Below are 19,762 nucleotides of genomic sequence, written 5' to 3' on the forward strand. Positions count from 1 at the left end.
TCCACAAATGCTGTTGCAGCCTGCGTCGGTTTCTGCAATTAACGGACTGTGTCTAATGGCGTGCCGGTACCGACTGACTAATGACACGATTTTCACCCACGCATGAAGCCAGATATCTCGATATCTCGGGCGTAATTATGTCCGCGTGCGACATTAGCGTACAATGTTCCATTGTTGGCCTGGTCATGTTCCGACGGATTTCTAAGCGATTGCCTACCGTAACGCTTTCCTCGAGATCGAGTTCTTTCACTCATCATCAATTCCGGGGCGATCATGGATCGTGTTATAATAAATAATAATTATAACGTAGCAAGAAATTCTATCGAGGACATAATACTAGATTCCGTGCGTGTAGGCCCCGATTTCGTGCAGCTGATTTCCCTCGTTATAAGATATTTCACGAGGTTATGATGAGAATCTCGACATTCATGAGACGCGGTATTTTTGCTTTCATTGTCAAGGAAGTTATTATTTATATACTAATCTTTATGTAAGAGCAAATAAATTAGAAAATTGTATTAATTGTGAAACAGTAATAAACAATATCTTCGCACTGAGTATTTCGACCCTGTTGTTTGTATTTTGGGCACTGTATTTTGTAAGTTTGCTCAGGTAGAAATTTTTGTAATTTGGTCATTTTTATTCGATATACGGTACGTTTGTTTGAATCGTACAAAAATTTGTTTAATTCGGATACCGACTAGCAGAATTCGCTCTATCGAACGCGGTAATTACACCGTTATTGAATACACAAGTTTTATAAATTTTGAAATTGTATATTAAATACGATTCAAGTATGAACTCGACGAAAATATTAATTTATCAATCTTAGAAAGTCATATCTCCACTAATCACCGAGCTGTAAACACTCCAGTGCATTTTCTGAAACTTTCCACTTTTAAGATCATCTTTGATACAGTCATAATCTCTTGTTATAAATTGCAAATTCGATTCGTATATATTTATCGTTAATGAACCATCGATCACTGTGTTGCACACAATTTCCTAAACACGTTTCCTGAATCGTTTGAACTTCTAACCCATTTCTGTGGCTGCTGTGGAATCCGTGCGTGTAGACCCCGGCTCGACGTAATCGGGATTCCTTATCGTACAGCACGGACTACGCGTACACATACGAGTTTCCTCGATAAATTTGATCGAATGACAAAACTTATCGAACAACCTATCATATGGATAAATTATTACAATTTACTACCATTTACACAAAATTAATCGCTGCCCTTACTAATCACACTTGTACGTTTCTAAACCTTACATTTTCCTTGTCTATAATTCCCTAAGGTTTATCCTGTACGTTAAGTCTAACAACTTGAAGCGACGAGTAATCATGTAGACGAGGTGAAACGTATCCTTAATCCCGAATCTCGACGATTTGAAATAAAAATTTACCTCATCCTGAAACCACGGTATTCGCCAAGTGTCGAGGGCTTCGTGACTCCTCCACATACCCAATTTTCGTCACACTAGCAACGTCACGGAGACGTACCATTAATTTCGCAAAGGTTAGGTCGGGCTCACGACATTCTTCGTACTGATCCACGGACGAAGGTCTTCGAGCTGTTAAAACCAGTCCCCTTTCGGTGGTGGTGTAATCATCCCAGCATGGCGGGAAGCCACCGTATCGCGTATCAACCCTCGTCGAAGTCTACGGACCGGGAACCAAAATGGAAGTGCCAAGTTGCCAAGATGTATCCTCCCGATGACCTTTCCTCGCACGAAAGGCTGAACCGTCGGCACGGTTTTACAGCCATCGCGCGAAATTAACCTGCCACCCTCAAAGTCACCGGTGCTCGCCGTGTTGTTTGCCAACCAACGAACCAACGAACCAACGAACCAACGAACCAACGAACGAACGTACGAACGAACGAGGAATACTTCGAGCGACGAAATTCGCACCTCTCGAGCTAAGTCCCTGGTACACATTCTGAGCTTTGTTCGAACATTTCTGGAGATTTTCGGGCACGATGAAAGGAACGCGGAAGAAGAATGCAATTTTTACGCGGGGCAATAACTTTTCTGAATTTCTGCGAATCGATTGCGCGCATGCGCCACGCCGGCCCGTATACGGAGATTCGAAAGAATTTCACAGGGTCGTAACTCTTACGCGCAGCGCGCAACGCTATCCAAAAATCCCACACACTGCGAGTTTCTCGGCAATAAAATAATTTTATATACCACTCGTCGGATCGAAGACGAATATTACGATAAATATAGCCACGGGGAAGCATAATTCGTTTCAAAGAAACGCTCCCGACCCCTTAATTCAGGTCCTCTTTAACACACGAGATGCGATTGGGAGTAAAAGTTGTCGAGTAATTAAATCGTACAAGAGGAACGTAATTTACATTGTATTGGGTTGTTCGGAAGGTCATTTCGTTTTCCAAAATGGAGAATGTATAATTTAATAAAATGTTAATACACTCAAAAAAAATCATGTTTCATTTTCACCAAAAAAAAAAAAAAACGAAATGACTTTCCGAACAACCCAATACGTTACTTAGTTCATGAGAATGAAGGTATCGATGAGTTTACATGAATTGCTCGAACGCGATAGATTGAGAGCGAAATCTAAGAAATTAGAATGTGGTGGTAATGGAATGCGAGTGAGAGAGACAGAGCACCGCGCGCGAGACTCGCATTACACACGATCAATGGCTGTAACTTGGTTCGGAAACTTTTATACTTTTCATCGTACAACCACGAGACTATTACAAACGAATCAGCGAAATATTTATTGCGAAAATAAATTCGAACGTAACCACACTTGTGGAGGTGTGGTGTTGCTTGAAAAATACTGCGCACAGAGTGAAGCTTGTTTATTCGATGAATTCTCGGACTAAAGAGACAACGAGCGATGGGAAATAATTCCATTGCTTGAATACGGGTAAAAATTATCGCTTGAAAGCGGGGTCCACTGTACACTGACCAAGTCAAGACTCGGTTTACTTACCGCTTTCGTTGACAAAACATAAACAGTGTAAGATTAAGATCAACTCCTGAATCGTTTGAACTTCTAACCCATTTCTGGGGCTGCTGTAGAATCCGTGCGTGTAGACCCCGGCTTGACGTAATCGGGATCCCTTATCGTACAGCACGGACTACGCGTACACATACGAGTTTATTCAATAAATTTGGTCGATATAATATATATATATATGGATAAATTATTACAATTTCCTACCATTTACACAAAATTAATCGCTGCCCTTACTAATCACACTTGTACGTTTCTAAACCTTACATTTTCCTTGTCTATAATTCCCTACACACACTTTCCAAGTACCCCAAACCACGATTTTTTAATACCTTGTTTCGTAAGCTACAGACTCACTCGATCGTCCAATACCCTGCAACCATTTGCAGCCTGTGCAGCTCGAATCGTTCAACGGTCCACTGAATTAACACCGCGGGATCCCCCGGTTTTCCAAGGCTGCTCGGGATTTCACGAGATTACTGTCGTCCGAAAGTGAATTATGTCACTTTCGTCGGGAGAGCCGTTCGCGTCGAGGAACCCCGAAGAATCGCGCAGCTGGATATCCCTTTCGATAATCCCCCGCGATCGATGCCGGGTTTCCCAATGCGGGACCGTTGGAGCGTGCACCGCGAAAAGATCGTGAATTTTTCGCTTCCGCGATTACACGTTGCGAAAACAATGACCGGGACACATCGGTGCCGAGAGAACAATAATCGTTCGGTGGTACGGATCGGCGACCGATCGGCTTTCACTGATATCTCTATTCCGTACCTTATTCCACGCCGTTATTACCATACGCTTCGAGCGGAATGACTTTTTCTAAGCGAGCAGCTCGTTACGTTTTGCCTTGTTCCGCTGTGGGCTTGCCGTGTTGTGTTGTTACCTGGCACGCGGTCCGTAACTCACACAGCACTCGACCCCTTTGTCGTTGAGTCTCGGGTTAGAGTGTTTGGCAATTTTGACGCGCCCGGTACCGGATACGTAATAAATTATCGCTCTGGTGCCTCCTGGGGAATAATAAACCGATGGAATTATGATATTGATAAGGAGTAATATTTTTCACCACCGGGGGCAATGTTACGCGTTTCGTCACGGATCTCATGGCTGGTCTCTTCGATAAGCCTGGTAGATACTGCAGCGGATTCGATGAAACGTTCGCGTTAGTCTCTGATATGAGAATAATCGAGGAACGGTAGCCGACTAACGATGCAAATTGTAATTTTTACTCTGTAACAATATGGAAAGTAAAATTAGCGAAGATTCGTAAGGGGTATTGTTGTAAAGTTCAGGTTATAATATCTAGTTTATTATAATATGCAGGGATCTCGCGTATCTAGTAGTATAGTTATTGTATATATAAGAATATAAAGTTCGAACAAATGTGTATACAGTGATATGTCTTGATGTGAACGTCGTGTGGTTTTTCTGACTCTGGACTTGGAACTTGACTAAAAAGAAAAACCAAAAGGAAAACGGCCAAACCATTGACCGCGTGGCGGATGACCCTTCCGCGCCAATACGGAGACAGTTCTTAAAACTGACATCGACATCTGGCACCCTTAAGATCATTGTTGCATTCATTCCAACAGTTATCGCCCAATTTGTACGTCCAAGAGATGAACATTTTCAAAACGAGCCGAAACAATGTTGATTAGGAAAAAAATTAGTTTTCGACTTCCTTACCTCTTCCTCCTTGTTGTTCCAGACGAATAGGCATTCCATTCACAACTTTAACGATCATTTTCACTCCTTGAAGACAATATCAGTCAGTGGAAAAAACGTTGACCTAACCTTTAATACTTTCTCTGCGGATCAAGGCTCCATACAAATCAAAGATTGTCGATTGGATGATGTTGCTTGGCAAACGTTTTGGTTCTTTTTGTAGTAGCAATGACGTAACGGAACTGGGCAAGGTTTAGGATGATTCTACGTTTAGGATAGTGTAAAATGAGGAATACTTTGAACGCAGACTCCAACCAGGTATCAGGACTCGAAGACACAGCTACGAAAGATTGATTCTGAATAAAAATGTTCAGTTAACACAGAATGGTAATTGTTCATTCGGGACTAAAGCTTCCCAAGAATACAGCACCATAAGCTTTGAACATTCGGTCCCAGCTTCGAAATTGTGCGCAAAGATTTACCAAAGGACATCCACGGAACCGATCTTCGAGGTTCAAGGGCAAAATTTCGCTACACCGATATAGTGTCTCCAAGCAAGAATCAGAGCTCGAAGACACAGCTACGAAAGATTGATTTTGCATGAAAATGTTCAGTTAACACAGAATGGTAATTGTTCATTCGGGACTAAAGCTTCTCAAGAATACAATACCATAAGCTTTGAAGAATTAATACCCCAGAATTCGGTCCCAGCTTCCAAATTGTGCGCAAAGATTTACCAAAGGACATCCACGGAACCGATCTTCGAGGTTCAAGGGCAATATTTCGCTGCACCGACCTTTTGCCCGTAAGTAAGACAGTCGAGTCTCTAAAAATAGCCTGAAACTCGAAGAAGGAGTTCCATGGACGATCGAATATCGTCCCGACCGAATTCTCAGAGCCGTAAAACCGACAAACGCACGAAACCGGGCCCGTTTGCGTGTTGCGAACAACATTGTTGGATCCGCTGGCACGCTTCTTGTGAAATCGATTCACCACGGTAGGCAACGAACAGCCGAGAAAACGACCACGACGGAACGCAGACTCCATCGTTTGCGAAGGACAGCTGTAAAATTGCACCAGAATGGCAGACATCCCGATACTTCGCTCCATTGAACGATACCGATCTTTCTCCACAGATAGGAAGCTGAAGGTTCAGGGGCGGTTCCAATCATCGCTCGATGACCGTATCTGAAAGTGTTTTCGATATGGAATTGTTTCGACACGATTGGATGCTTAACCCTTACCACTCCTATGTCGAGTGTGGCTCGACATCACATTTCTTACAGCAATTTCAATTTCAAGCTAGACTCGACATTATACCTTACTACATAATATACTTACTGTAATGGAAGTTGTATTTGTTAAATACCTTACTATAAATGGAAGTTGTATTTGTTAAATACCTTACTATAAATGGAAGTTGTATTTGTTAAATACCTTACTATAAATGGAAGTTGTATTTGTTAAATACCTTACTATAAATGAAAGTTGTATTTGTTAAATACCTTACTATAAATGGAAGTTGTATTTGTTAAATACCTTATTATAAATGGAAGTTGTATTTGTTAAATACCTTACTATAAATGAAAGTTGTATTTGTTAAATACCTTACTATAAATGGAAGTTGTATTTGTTAAATACCTTATTATAAATGGAAGTTGTATTTGTTACACACTCTGCACTGTCGCGATACAACATTTTATCGAACCCCCCCCATTTTTTGATCCATTTTGTAAATAATTGAAGAGTTGTTGGTAGATAAAAAAGAAATTGAGGAGTGGAAAGGGTTAACACGTTGAATGGTACGATGGTCACTGGTGATCGGAGCTCTAAATTTACAACGTTTCTTCAAAGGACTTACAAGGATTGAATCCTAATACTTATGAACTTTAAAGTAATGTTCCTACCGTTAGTAACACCGTAGAATAACAAGTACACCGAAGAATTATTTTTACGAAACGATTTGAACAAATATCGAGGAGATCCTTAGATATAGATACGTGTTTTAAAGATGTCTTTGGCAAAGTTTGTTCCATGCTAGAAGAACAGGAAGAATGTCCCCCTGATTGAACTCTGGACCATTTTGATTCCTGTGTGACAGAGAGAACGAAGATGTACTGTATGGAGAAAGAAAGATTACTCTCGAAAGATTTTGACAGAAAATCGTCAAAGAAAACTGCTGAACATTTTCTTCCAATATTATTGTAACTTTTAAGAAACGATAAAAGTTTTTGCTACATTTTACGTATTTCAATTATTTCCAACAATCTATGCGATCGAATTTCAGCTAAATAAGACAATTTAGCTAATGCAGTATTTATTATAGCAGATTGATGATTTAAAACGATGCAATAAACTTCGACCGATACTAATGAATAATCAAATTAAGAATTTCCATTTGACAAACACAGTCGACTGGCAAACGTAATACAGTCATTAGATTGTTGTATTCATTATCATAAAAGAAACATTATCGCGGAAAATCAGAAATAATTTTTATCGATCTCGAAGGAAATCTTTCGATCGCTGTCTATTAACATGCAAAACGGTTTAATACATATTTATGAGCCTGGAAAGAAAAATCGTGTAATGTTTCTTTGGACGTTTGAAAGTATTAACTTTAATACGGTTATCTCGAAGACTTTATCTACAGTATGTAAAACATTGGTTACAACAGATATTCCACTATCGATTACGATAGGTAGATTATAGACATGCAGTAAGTAGAGAATTACAAGGTTGACTTCAATTCTATTATTTATGAACTAAATCGACTTCTGCATTAACGATACTCTGAGAATACGTACACTTTTTTCAAATTTACTACAACATTGAAAACAAAAAGTAATATAAACGATTAGAAATGATACACCGCCCTGCGATTATTTAACTATTAAATTGGACAAAAAAATACGGACGTTTTCTTTTTCGATGAAAGAAAGAAAAAAGAAATCATATTCTCGAAGCATACCGAACCTATTAATATTTCTGTCGATATTTATGTTGCCTATCCTGAACAGTATCGTTATCGCAAAACTAATAAAATGACTAAAAGCACTGACCTCATAAATTAAATGACACTGACCAGTTGCATCGGTCCAGCGCCCTCGCGTTCGAAAGTCCAGCATCGTGTTACCTTCCAGTCACGTCGGTCCGCAAACGAAAATTGCTCCAATCGTGACTCCAGGTCTGCATTCGGCTTTTATGTAACAAAATTCAATCCACATTTACAATTCGATTGCTACATAAAAATACAATTCTCCACGCATAAATGAAATTTCTAAAATAAATATATAATTCACCGACTGACTTCTTTAGAATACCACTACTGATAACGATAAGATTGAACATTCTAAAATTATAATTTCGATGCAACGTGAAAGTATAATTCTCGATACAGAAATAAAACGATCGAAACAAATATCTACAGCGAGTTAAGGGTTTAAGAAAAAGAACAGGAGGGGAAGCTTCTAAAATAAATGTATAATTCACCGACTGACTTCTTTAAAATACCACTACTGATAACGATAAGATTGAACATTCTAAAATTATAATTTCGATGCAACGTGAAAGTATAATTCTCGATACAGAAATAAAACGATCGAAACAAATATCTACAGCGAGTTAAGGGTTTAAGAAAAAGAACAGGAGGGGAAGCTTCTAAAATAAATATATAATTCACCGACTGACTTCTTTAGAATACCACTACTGATAACGATAAGATTGAACATTCTAAAATTATAATTTCGATGCAACGTGAAAGTATAATTCTCGATACAGAAATAAAACGATCGAAACAAATATCTACAGCGAGTTAAGGGTTTAAGAAAAAGAACAGGAGGGGAAGCTTCTAAAATAAATATATAATTCACCGACTGACTTCTTTAGAATACCACTACTGATAACGATAAGATTGAACATTCTAAAATTATAATTTCGATGCAACGTGAAAGTATAATTCTCGATACAGAAATAAAACGATCGAAACAAATATCTACAGCGAGTTAAGGGTTTAAGAAAAAGAACAGGAGGGGAAGCTTCTAAAATAAATATATAATTCACCGACTGACTTCTTTAGAATACCACTACTGATAACGATAAGATTGAACATTCTAAAATTATAATTTCGATGTAACGCGAAAGTATAATTCTCGATACAGAAATAAAACGATCGAAACAAATATCTACAGCGAGTTAAGGGTTTAAGAAAAAGAACAGGAGGAGAAGCTTCTAAAATAAATATATAATTCACCGACTGACTTCTTTAGAATACCACTACTGATAACGATAAGATTGAACATTCTAAAATTATAATTTCGATGTAACGTGAAAGTATAATTCTCGATACAGAAATAAAACGATCGAAACAAATATCTACAGTGAGTTAAGGGTTTAAGAAAAAGAACAGGAGGAGAAGCTTCGGCTGAAAATTCGAAACTCACTGAATTACATAGATTCCTTATTGCCTAAGTATATTCGGGCGGGAATAAAATTCTCGGGATAAATAAGTACACGCGAGTTAAGGGGTTAAAAGGAATGGAAAAAAGTCGAGAGAGCGATTTAGGCGGCGATAGCGGGGCACAGCTTCCTTATCGCGGGCCCCAGGTGTTGGACATTCGGAAGTCACTAGTCGTAAATCAATACACCGTGCCAGACAACCGTCGTTGGACACGTACCTAAATGAATATTTCGTGCCGGCCGGCACGGATCCTGATTAATGCGATCCGTGGCACGACCGCGCAGCGTAAACTCGATCCTGATTAATACTGTTTACAGCCCCGCTAGATCCCGAAACCCATTAATCAGGATCGAGTGACGACCTCTGTTGGGCTACTCCTCGTGGCCTCTTACGCGGAGCGGGGAGAAAGTGTCCATTAATGTTACTTCTGCGTAAGTATCCGGTGAATTGCACGCTTTAAGAGCGGATCCCCATGGCTCGATTCGAGTGACCGAGCCGAGCTGCGATCCCGTAGAATCCTCGCAACATCGGATTTGCTCGCAGCTTGAACTCCGGTTAATGGTTAAATCATGTTGGATGGTCGCGCACTTTTGAGGAGCGGAACCGAGATTTATTCATCGAGAAGTGGGTGTGTGTGTGTGCGTGTGTGTTTGTGTGTGTGGAGGGGAGTTGCGATCGGTAAACGTTTACTCGCATTGTGGACCTAACTGTATTCAATGGCGAAACGATATGGATAAGTCGAATCGGTGAAAAGAATTTTTGGGATAAAGTACTTCGAACTGAAAGAAAAATTAAGATCGGGGTAAAATTGTTCAATTTTCTATTTTTATGCGGTGGTGGTTTACTCGAAGAGATGAGAGATAGAGTAGTATGAGTAGTCGAACAGTACGAGAGGCAGTGTTGAATATGCGAGTTCATAATTCGAATTATTCATTATTGCTTCCTCAAAATTTGACAAAATACTATTTTTACTGCTTTAAATCGAAAGAGAGGTTACTAAGATTAATAGAATTGTTTTATATTTTTATTCGAGGATGGTTTACTCGAAGAGATAAGAGATAGAGTAGTATGAGTAGTCGAACAGTACGAGAGGCAGTGTTGAATATGCGAGTTCATAATTCGAATTATTCATTATTGTTTCCTCAAAATTTGACAAAATACTATTTTTACTGATTCAAATTGAAAGAGAAGTTACTAAGATTGATAGCATTGTTTTATATTCTTATTCGAGGATGGTTTACTCGAAGAGATAAGAGATAGAGTAATGTGAGTATTCGAATAGTACTAGAAGCAATGTTGAATCTACGTGTTCATAATTCGAATTATTCATTATTGCTTCCTCAAAGTTTGACAGAATACTATTTTTACTGCTTTAAATTGAAAGAGAGGTTACTAAGATTAGTAGAATTGTTTTATATTTTTATTCGAGGATGGTTTACTCGAAGAGATAAGAGATAGAGTAGTGTGAGTAATCGAATAGTACCAAAAGCAATGTTGAATCTACGTGTTCATAATTCGAATTATTCATTATTGTTTCCTCAAAATTTGGCAGAATACAATTTTTAGTGCTTTAGATCGAAAGAGAAGTTATTAAGATTAGTAGAGTTGTTATATTTTTATACGACGATGAGAATGAGAGAGAGAAATTACTCGAAGAGATGAGAGATAGAGTAGTGTGAGTATTCGAATAGTACCAGATGCATTGTTGAATCTACGTGTTCATAATTCGAACTATTCATTATTGCTTCCTCAAAATTTGACAGAATACTATTTTTACTGCTTTAAATCGAAAGAGAGGTTACTAAGATTAATAGAATTGTTTTATATTTTTATTCGAGGATGGTTTACTCGAAGAGATAAGAGATAGAGTAGTATGAGTATCGAACAGTACGAGAGGCAGTGTTGAATATGCGAGTTCATAATTCGAATTATTCATTATTGTTTCCTCAAAGTTTGACAAAATACTATTTTTACCACTTTTAAATTGAAAGAAAAGTTACTAAAATTAATATAACTGTTTTATATTTTTATTCTAAGTTAGTTTACTCGAAGAGACAAGAGATAGAGTAGTATGAGTAGTACGAGAGGCAGGGTTGAATATACGTGTTCATAATTCGAATTATTCATTATTGTTTCCTCAAAGTTTGACAAAATAGTTTTACTGCTCCAATAACTAGCACAATAGTAGTTTTACTGCTTCAAATTGAAAGAAAAGTTATCAAGGTTAATATAATTGTTTTATATTTTTATTCGAAGATAGTCGACTCGTAGAGACGAGAGATAGAGTAGTGCGAGTAGTCGAATAGTACCAGAGGCAGTGTTGAATCTACGTGTTCACAATTCGAATTATTTATTATTACGAACTATCGCTTTAAATGGTGGGGGATATTTCCCAGTGACTTTGATCAGCTAATTGATTATGCATGAGAAGTGCAGCTCAAATGCTATTATCGTGACCTAACCTCGCTTAAGTGTTGGTCCACGACGACCTATACCGAGGTAGTAAACTTCTTCTACTTCCTCGTACCGTATTTTTATCAATACATTTTTATCCCTCTTTTACATTTATTCCTAACACAAATTCACCTAAAACAACGCGACCTCTCAACACGAAAACCTTCCCCATCTCTCAACTACACGCGCCAAAAATGTTTTCTCCCGTACAGAGACTTAGAACCGACCGAAAATGATCAAGAAACAGACTATTCGGTTTCGAGACAGGAAAAACTGAAATGAAAAATATCGTTATCACGGTTCCATCGAACATCTCGATACATCTGCGACACTATCTCTTCCCTCCCGTGGATGTTACACCGCCAGACTCCGTGAACTTTGAATAATAGCGGAGAAATGGCGCCGCGAGTCCATCAATCGGCCGTATTCTCTCGCATTCCTTGGATCGCGATGCGGCGGACGCAAGGTGTCGCGATACGGGATGCTCGCGAGGCGGTTTATTCGCTTAAGTCAATGCACTTAGGCGACGATACGTAACCAAGGCCTGGAGCGGTCCGCAGCGCGACGTAGGCTCGATCTTGAAAGCCATTAATCAGGATCGAGCGACGACCTCTCCCCGAGCTACTCCTGATCCTCGTATACATCAGCGTTGACCTTGAATCTATGGCGAGAGCGCAACACCGTAAGAGAGTACCGACCGCGGGCTTGTGCAACGCCTAGCTGGAACGGCGCTGCACCTTTTTCCAGGCCGCGGTTGCACCTGCACGCGGATCGCCCCGACCGGGGGCCGGATGACAAACGAGGATATCAAAGCCGTATACACCTAATAAATATCGGTAGCCGCTCGACGCTCCGGTGTCCGTGACGCGTCGACGTCGTCCTTTAGATAATTTATCGATCCTTTTTTTCTACGTGGCTGAGTTCGATCCTGGTGAACGGGTTGACGGAGATTTGACCGTTTAGAGAGCGTCCGCGAATCGGTGGACAGGGATTCTTCGCGAGTAGGTGGCCAAGGGTGATCCAATATGGCGGCGTTTGAGCGCAAGGGGTTCGAGTTGGTTCGAATCGGGAACGAAACGTTCGAATGCCTGAGAACGATCATAGATTGGAATGGAGACGAAGTAAAACGAAGTGAAACGAAGTGAAACGAAGTGGAGATTCGAGAGTTTCGAATTTTCAGAGTTAGGTGCTTCAGACTGGTTAATTATGAGCTTTGAGTAGGTTTATTAAGTGTGAAACATTGGACCACGAGAAGAAGGAGCAGTGATTGTGTGTTTTGTTGGATCGGGGGATTCGAAAGCTTAGAATTTTATTTTAATAATTGTTTTCAGAGTTAGGTGGCTAAGATTTGTCATCTTGCTTTTGAGGAATGGCGAGTATGGAAAGGTTTATTCAACCGATGAAAGAACAAGCTGTAGAGTTTCTTAGAGTTCTGAGAGGTCTGAGACTTTAGAAAGTTATGGTAATAATTGGTGTCTATATTCAGGTGGCTAACGTTGACTAACAGTAAGCTCAAGGAGGTTTATCAACCGTAAAATACCAGCCTGTGAGAAGAAGTGAGTGTACACTTCATTAGATTGGGACATTGAAGATGTGGAAAGTTATCGTGTTAATTATTTGCAAAGTTACGTAGCTAAAGATATTAAACGGTCACGTTACATCCGAGTATTGATAAGTTTGAGTTGGTTTATTCGACTACAAAGAGAAGACGAGGAGACTTTATACTTCAGTGGCTTCGCAGATTTGAGACTTTAGAAAGTCATTGTAGTAATTATTTTCCCAAGTTAGTTCTGAGTAATGACAAGGTTGAGTTAGTTTATTCCATGGTGAAACATTCGACTGCAAGAGGAAAAAGAACCGACTACGTACATAATTAGATTTAGAGGTTTAAGAATTTAGAAAGTCTCTGGAATTTGATGGGCAGTGATTCTCCGCAGATATAGGTGACCAAGGATGGTCGAAGATAACTTGCAAATAACAGGTTTAAGTTAGTTTAATTGCCAACGAAAATGTAGACCACGAGGAGACGAACAAGTTCTAACTATATACTTCAATGGACAAATTTAAGAGTTCTGAAAGTCATTGTAATAACTCTTTTCAAATATAGGTAGTTAGAGGTAATAACAAGTTGGAGTTAGTTTATCCAACAGCAAAACGCTCGACTGCAAGAAGAAGAACCGACTACATACTTTATTAGCCCGAGGGATTTGAGAGTTTAGAAAGTCATTGTACTTGGTTGAACATAGTGCTCTCCAAATGTAGGTGGTTACGGGTACTAAAATCTGCCGCTATTTATAAATAATATCAAGCTTTAGTTATTGTATTCAGCAGAGAAATTGTTACACTCTGCGAAGAGACGAAGAGCCGACTCTAGGCTTCATTAGGCTGCGAAATTTAAGAGTTTAGAAAGTCTCTGTAATTTGATGGGCAGTGATTAACTGCAGATATAGGTGCCCGAGGGTAATTGGAAAAACGTTGTTTAAAAATTACGCGCTTCGGTCGGTTAATTTTCCGAAGTGAAACTTAGACAGCGAAGAAACAGAAACGTACATCCAAGAATTCACCGGCGGTTTAACGAACAATGCAGTTCAGATGCAAGTGGTTAAACGCAATCGAAAACAAAGTTCTGTTCTAAGTAACAAGTTCTCGTAAACTTACTTTCTTTTAAACTGTAATCTACTATCGAACTGGGAACGAATCCTACAATATTCTATTAACAATTGATTAGCATGTACAACAATTATTAAACATCCTCCGATAGTTCTCACCTAATGCACTTCTAGCACACTAGAATTCACTTCAGACACACCTCCCCCTCCACGCATAGTCCTCGAACATCGAAGCGGTAAATAGCCCTGGTAAAAGTACCACGATCGATTTCACGACCTGCATTATTACCTCGGGTCCAGAAAAACGGCAGGAATCATTTGCACTCGGCGAAATGGCCCAAAAATTATGCGAACGAAGGAGGGAAGTATCGATCACCGAGGCGTTTCGAACGTCAGCTTTAATTCGCGCACGGCCGTGCCACGGAGATAAAAATATTAATTACAAAGATTAACGAACTGGCCCGAGACACCTGCAGAAAGTAGGGGACCGAGGTCCCTCGGCATCGTCCTCTCCGCGACTGCGCTCCGCGGTTCATTAGCACGCCGCGGCGCGCTCGCTGCACGCTTGAAATTGATATGCACCGCGGTGCAACGACACTGGTCCCGATGACCAATCACTTTTGCGGGGAGAAGCGTTCCGCGTCTTCGAGCCCGCCGGCATTTTTCGCGATTAATCGTATCACGATGACGTTTCTATCGGCCAGTGGAATCTCGGATGGATCGACGACGACGACGACGACGACGACGACGACGATGGGCGAGGAGCGTCGATTATTCGACGTACGAGCGTCTCGTGGGAGTGAAAGTAATCGGGGACGTGGAGGCGCTATCAACAATAAACCTGTATCGTCGCTGTTCATCGATCAGTTGGATCGCATTTGAGACGCCGACGTCGGTTAACCTTCTGTTAGACACGATGAGCAGCGAACTGATAACTTCTTCGGTGCACGAACGTTTTCTCAAAGTATTCTACACGTTAAACGTCACGCCAGTTTTCTACTTAACACTAGATTTACCAACCAGTCGTAATGGCCGGTTCGCTAATCGTTTTTACGAAGAAATTTACTTTAAATTCCAGAGCATATTTTCGAAAGACGTTACGACTTTCGTTCAATCAATTTTTATGGGTTCTTCTTTTTCCTCGATCATCGATTTTCCTGAAACAGACACGAAGAACACTTTAATATACTGGAATCTAGCGGTAGCTGTAGTGTTACGGATGTTTGTTCGAAGGTAGCGCGATAGATTGAAATACTCGATAATTTGTCGATATACTTGTTATTTTATAGTATTAATAACGAAAGTAATGATATTTAAATGTTTACAAGTATTGGAGTTCATCTTGTAAGCGGTTTAGAGAATCGTTGTGACTTTAAAAAGAAATTCAAAATGGGTCAAATGATCCCTTTGGTAGTTTCAATGTTAATTTGAAACGGTGATACGTGTTCCTAGCGAACAAAATTTTGCTTCAACCTTCGTTCACTTTTTAAGTAATTGTTACAGTGGAGCTATTTAGGTTAAATTGACTCGCGTTGAAAATATATTACATAATTTAAATAAATTTGATCTCTGTTCGTAGTGAGTGTTTATTACAAATGTGATGATTTATACCACGCTTATATGAAATGTAAATAATACTTTTATTAATACGAAAGGTCGTAATTAATTTTGAGTGTTTTGTAAGTAACTTAAACCGAATCTAATCAGTTTAAATTAATACGAACCAAGATTTACTCACACAGTAGTTCCAGAGAGATCATTTTAAAAATAATTTTGATGAATATTAAGTAAGAAATTCGGTTTAAATTTTTGAAGCTTTTAAAAGCTTTTTGAAGAGTAGAGAGGTAAAGGCACAATATTTCGACTGCTCAAGGTCACCGAGCGTCTACCCCCTCCCCGTGTAATTTTTTATTCCTACTAAGATTTACTCACACAGTAGTTCCAGAGAGGTCATTCTAAAAATAATTTTGATGAATATTAAGTAAGAAATTCGGTTTAAATTTTTGGACTTTTTAAAATGCTTTTAAAAGCTTTTCGAAGAGCAGAGAGGTAAAGGCACAATATTTCGACCGCTCAAGGTCACCGAGCGTCTACCCCCTCCCCGTGTAATTTTTTATTCCTACTAAGATTTACTCACACAGTAGTTCCAGAGAGGTCATTCTAAAAATAATTTTGATGAATATTAAGTAAGAAATTCGGTTTAAATTTTTGGACTTTTTAAAATGCTTTTAAAAGCTTTTCGAAGAGCAGAGAGGTAAAGGCACAATATTTCGACCGCTCAAGGTCACCGAGCGTCTACCCCCACCACGTAATTTTTTATTTCTACTAAGATTTACTCACACAATAGTTTCAAAGAGGTCATTTTAAAAATAATTTTGATGAATATTAAGTAAGAAATTCGGTTTAAATTTTTGGACTTTTTAAAATGCTTTTAAAAGCTTTTCGAAGAGCAGGGAGGTAAAGGCACAATATTTCGACCGCTCAAGGTCACCGAGTGTCTACCCCCACCACGTCATTTTTTATCCTTCTCCCAGCCGGTAGATGTGAAAACGAAAGATATATACACAGATGTAAGAAGCTTGTAAAAAATCGTATTACGATAAAGCTACTAAAATTGTTGTTCGTTTACATTACAATAAATCAATTCCACTAATCTGGTAGGTGTCTATTTGTTAACAGAGTGTCATCGTACATTCAACAGAGCCTATTCAGAAACTTACGCCACTTTATAACCATACGTTAACGCGTCTTGGAATTTCTTTCACTTGTGAAAACAAAGCTTCGCGTTCAAGGAAAATGTTTAAAGTGCAACACACACACTCGGTCTAATCGTTCTCGAGAATATTTAAATCGTGCCTCCACGAGTCTCCTGTTACCATTGGCAGAGCTCGAAGACCATTGTTTGCCAAGATTAGCAAGTGATCGTAATAGAGTATTGGAAATATTCTCGCGCCAGAATTGAATACGAACCGACGTGACGTGTTATATCATCGTATCATCGAGCAAAGTGGCCACTGAGAAATGATACAGGGGTCGCAAAATTGGGGCGCATAAATCCGGAAAAAGCTAACGCCAAGAAGATGTCTCTTTTCTGGGTCAACGTCGCACGCTCGCTCCGCGATCATCGCGCGAGTGGACTCGACGAGGAAAACAAGGGAACACCGTAAAATTATTCGCGAAACGGTGTCGCGTGTCTGGGCTCTCTGAGAGTCGAGCGTGTAATGGTCGCGTGCGTTTCTACGTGTGTATGTATATCAGGGACCCGTGAATCATCCTGACAGTGAACGAAGAACGTTCTGGCATAGACAAGAATTTTGACAAACATCGAAACGTTCGAACGAGTTTGTCAACTACAAGAGAAATAAAATGTGACAACTGTGGATGTTGGCGCAAAATCACAAGACTAATTAACAGCATTGTTCTGTAAATTGTAAATCAAAATTGCAGATGTAGAATTTGTTTTTATAAACGGACTCTTTTCTCTAAATAATTTTTCTGTAATTCTTTGCGTAGAAACGAATCTGACGAATACTTGTGAAATTTTGATTTAATGTAACAATTACTATATATGGTAGCGATACTAATAGACATTGATGAAATGCGACTGTGGTATAATTAACATATGAATTGCTGTAATTTATTTATCACGGACAATGGTTGTATAGGTAACGTGGGAATATTTGTGCGAAGTATTTTTGAGTAATAAAAATGTTTATGTATTTGTCGAAATTTACTCTGAGAAGTATTTGAATTTAATTTACGAAACGCAAATAGTTTCAATAAATCACTTCTGAACATAGATGAGTCATACTTTTGCTTCTATGTCGAATGAATTCATAGAAATTTTGTTGCTCAACAGTGTCTTAGTATTTGCAATTAATGATACACTCATTGCGTAACTCTCGACTCTATTATGGATCGGGATTGTTTACGGTTTCCTGGTTTATTCGTATCGGAACTAGGACATTACGATATGACTCACCGAAAAGTAGGATGTTCCACATATTTCATAAAATAGCAATACAAAATTAAAATTTGGTCTTGTTTGAGAATCCACGAATTGGATTATATTCATATATTCTTGATGTCCTATTTCACTTCCTAACTTTTGTATAATTTTTATTCCACTAAAATCGTATACAGATATAACTAATGTAAAATAATAGAAATAGATACATCTAGACAATAAAAATGCAATGAAATGAAATAGAAAAGAAAAACAGAAGAGAAAAGGAAAGAGAAAATAATATTATAATTACGTCAATAAGAAAGAAAATAACCCAATATGTTACTTCCATAGTTAGTACTTACTAAATACTTGCTTCTGCTTCGACGCCATTGCGATGTGTAAACGCGTATATTGCGTTTCTCGTATCAAGCATTATAGTTATTGTTGATTCGCAACATTAGACAGGAATCCTTCGACCTTTGAGAAGAAATATTTCATAAAAGCGTTTGTACGATAGAAATTCTTTCGTAAAATGATAAAGCACGTAAAAGGATGAAAATTGTCGCGTATCTTGAGGTTAGGTTTGCGGACCGATGTGACTGGAGAGCGTACGTGGAGAAATTCCCGCATGGAGCGCTTCGAACTTCTGTGATCGAGTACTATAAACCGACGCGACCGAGCAAGGACTGTGAACTGATAACTGCGTGCTTACTGTCCTCGGTCGAGGACAGAGGTGTGATGGATGGTAGAGGAGATAGTAGACTGTAACTTAGAGTGGGGATGTAAACACTCGTCAGCCCTCTGGCTTACTCGGTCACATAACTTTGGAACGTTCTATGTTGACATTCCTTCAATTATTTTCTCCAGACACATGATTTTAATCTTTTACAAAAGATTATTCAAACGTTCTTATAAAATGTTTCTTTCACTGTCGATCTTTGTCACAAGCTCTACAATTGCCCTGTAGCTCTAGCTCTAGCTCTAGCTCTAGAATTGCCTTGTAGCTCTAGCTCTAGCTCTAGCTCTAAAATTGCCTTGTAGCTCTAGCTCTAGCTATAGCTCTAGAATTGCCCTGTAGCTCTAGTTCTAGCTCTAGCTCTAGCTCTAGAATTGCCCTGTAGCTCTAGCTCTAGCTCTAGAATTGCCCTGTAGCTCTAGCTCTAAAATTGCCTCTTAGCTCTAGCTCTAGATTTGCCCTCTATCTCTAGCTCTAGATTTGCCCTCTATCTCTATCTCTAGAATTGCTGTCCATTCTCCTCATTTTGACTTAAGTAATATTTAAAATAGCGACAATATATATGGACAGTAGACATTTTTTTAATTTTCTCGAAAGAAAAAATTGACCAATAGCGACGATATACGCGATGGTAGGGGAGTTAGTAAACTAGAGTGGGGATGTGAACCCTCGTTAGCGTTTTTCTCGAGGACGGGCAGTACATATTTTTTAATTTTCACGACAGAGAAAATTGTTGGACGTCGTCTTTTCAAGGGGAACCTCGACAGATCCGTTTTTACGACGTTGAGCGTCGAAAATGGCCACGACGGACGGGTGCAGACCGATAATCAAATATTAGCACGGCCACGGTGAGAATAAAACAGCCACGCCGGCAGGAAACGAGATTAATGGTTCACGG

General features: G+C 39.2%; 1 long non-coding RNA gene across 2 annotated transcripts; it reads right to left on the minus strand.

The window, feature by feature from the left end:
* Positions 1-6,447: 6,447 nt before the first annotated feature.
* LOC143150720 (uncharacterized) lies at positions 6,448-18,770 on the minus strand. 2 transcript variants are annotated; one of them, XR_012993136.1, is made up of 4 exons: positions 18,720-18,770; positions 18,491-18,605; positions 7,720-7,856; positions 6,448-6,747 (listed from the first exon to the last, which is right to left on the minus strand). It is a non-coding gene; the product is annotated as an uncharacterized LOC143150720 (long non-coding RNA). The 2 variants fall into 2 exon arrangements; XR_012993137.1 differs by lacking the exons at positions 18,491-18,605; positions 18,720-18,770 and adding an exon at positions 15,246-15,271.
* Between the last annotated feature and the right edge of the window lie 992 nt (positions 18,771-19,762).

This window comes from Ptiloglossa arizonensis, chromosome 8, assembly GCF_051014685.1.
Source record: "Ptiloglossa arizonensis isolate GNS036 chromosome 8, iyPtiAriz1_principal, whole genome shotgun sequence".
Lineage (NCBI taxonomy): Eukaryota > Metazoa > Arthropoda > Insecta > Hymenoptera > Colletidae > Ptiloglossa > Ptiloglossa arizonensis.